The sequence below is a fragment of the Mus caroli genome, chromosome 11, assembly GCF_900094665.2.
Source record: "Mus caroli chromosome 11, CAROLI_EIJ_v1.1, whole genome shotgun sequence".
Lineage (NCBI taxonomy): Eukaryota > Metazoa > Chordata > Mammalia > Rodentia > Muridae > Mus > Mus caroli.
Genome location: NC_034580.1, coordinates 46,581,253 through 46,583,523, shown reverse-complemented (window position 1 = coordinate 46,583,523; position 2,271 = coordinate 46,581,253). Strand labels below are relative to the sequence as shown.

The window sequence follows — 2,271 nt, the reverse complement described above, 5'->3', positions numbered from 1 at the left end:
TTTTGCTTTCTGGCATTCTTGTAGTTAAAAGCTCCGCCTCACTTGGCAGCCTGGTCCACATCTCTCGCCAGGCTCCGGGTCTCTACACCTCCAGGCGAACGTCAGTGACAACATAAGCAAGTACGCGTGCGGTGAAGGCAAGGATTGCTCTAAGAGCCAGAGGAGGCCCGCGGGGACCCCGACGTCCCACGAGGCCTTGACCCAAGATGGCGGACAAAGCCCTTGGCGCAGCCTTGCTCAGAGACGCATGTGCGCATGCCCGGTCGACCGAGCTGCCCTGATCCAAGATGGCGGCCAGACCAGGGCTGGGGACGGGCTTAGCGAGTTACTGAGCATGCTCAGTCTTCCGTCACTCGCGTCAGGTCGGCAGCCGGCGCAGGCCGCTCAGTCCTTCCCCGAGAGGCGGGAACGTGTACGCATGCGCAGTGAGCAGTCTCAACTAGTCGGTGGGCGGAGCTACCCCGCGGGGTGGACGTTGAATGTGTGTGATGGCCGGCTGACCCGCTTTCCTCCTTGAGCTTGTCTGCCCCTGAACTAGAGGGAAGTCGGCTTAAGTGAGGTATTTATAGTTGTCAGAATCCCGCACTGGGCAGGGTGGAGCTCGCCTGTCATTCCAGCGCTCAGGAGCCCGGGGGGGTTGCCTCAAGGGCTGTGCGACAGCAAGACCCTGCCCAAAGCAAAAAGTCGGGAGCTAGAGACGGGGAAAGTGGGGCCCGTCCAGGGAGGCCGGGCACATACAGTTCAGTCACTTTCGTGGGTGCGTACCTTCAGTTTTCCTTGGGATTTGTGGCTCAGGGGCAGAGCCCTTGCCTAGCACCTGGAGGTTTGGGATTTGGTCCCCAGCACCGGAAATAAACAGTTAAAATAAAGAGGGACAGAGTAAGATAATCGCATCACTGGAAAGGGGGAGCTAGGGTAAGGAATTCAAGCCATTTTCTGATACTTGTTGGCCAGTCTGGGCTTCATAAGACCTTTTATTTTTTTAAAAAAGGTTAATAACAAAATAAAATGGCAAAATGTATGGGTTTATTTAATGGACTCTGTCATTGTGTTGTAAATGAATCTGTGGGTCAATAGATGTATCTTTAATAGCCCCGAAGCAAGGATGACAGTCCATCCTAGTTTCTTTAGTTATTATCCTTTGGCAGGTTCATCCATGTGTTCTAATGTGGTTTTCAGCCCTCGTCACCCTCTCATCCCTCACCCACTGAACCTCCTTTCCCTTCTATTTTCCTATCTATACATTTTTTTAAATTATTATTGTGGATGTATATGACACATCATGGGAGTGCCTGCTTGCTATATGGTACATGTGTAAGAGAGGACAACTTTGTGAAGTTGATCATCTCCTCCTCCTCTTCCTCCTTTCTTCTTGTGACAGACAGAGTCTTTTTCTGTAGCCCTGACTGTCCTGGAACTTGCTTTGTAGAACAAGCTAGCTTTGAACTCACAGATCCTCTAGCCTCTGCCTACTGAGTTCTGGGCTGAGCCTGCGCGCGTACCCACTGAGTTTAACTTGGGTATTTATGGGTAGGGGTTTATTTATGGAGCGTACACAGTTTAATGGTGGATACACCAATAAGGAAAAAGGAGTCCCCTGAACCAGCAGCCATTATTTACTTGTTTTCAAGAATAGGTCTTCAAATAGTTTGGACTTCATAGTCCGAATGCTTTTTATTTCTTTGTTTCGGTTTGGCTTTTGAAACAGTTTTTCTGTGTAGCCCTGGCTGTCCTGGAACTAGATCTGTAGACCAGGCTGGCTTTGAACTCACAGAAATGTGCCTGCCTCTGCCTCCCTGGTGCTGGGACTAAAGGTATGCTCTGTCCCCACCCCACACCCCCAATCTAGTGATTTTTTTTTTATTCTTCCCATTAACTTTGTTTCCCTGCCTGCTATCAGTAGTACAGTATAGTACTCAATAGAAGTGGTAGAAGGGAGGCACTCTTTCTGCATTCCTAAACTTTAGCCAAAGGATGGAATTGTGATCTTTCCTTGTTTCTGGTTTTAAGAAAAAAGCTTTTAGTTTGTAGGAGGTTGTTGTTTTGTTTTTAAAGACGGCATCTCAAACTTTAGCCCAGGCTGGCTGAAACTCACTATGTAGCCCAGGTGGTGGCCGCAAATCCCTGAGAGTCTTCCTGCCCAGTCTCTCCCAGTGCTGGGATCAGGTGCAAGCTACCACTACCCTGGTAGTCTTTGACAGTAACTGTAAAAGTATTTTGGATTTGTTGATGGTGGGTGATGTCCTTTTTTTTTTTTTTTTTTTTTTTTTT

General features: G+C 48.7%; 1 protein-coding gene across 4 annotated transcripts in view; it reads left to right on the top strand.

The window, feature by feature from the left end:
• LOC110305483 (trafficking protein particle complex subunit 2) overlaps window positions 1–2,271 on the top strand; it is a 3,932-nt gene continuing 1,661 nt past the window's right edge. The window contains exon 1 of one of the 4 annotated variants that reach the window (XM_021177480.2): window positions 1–120. The gene's annotated coding sequence lies outside the window, so the exon portion shown is untranslated. The other 3 variants (XM_029483217.1, XM_021177478.2, XM_029483218.1) reach the window with 3 other exon arrangements.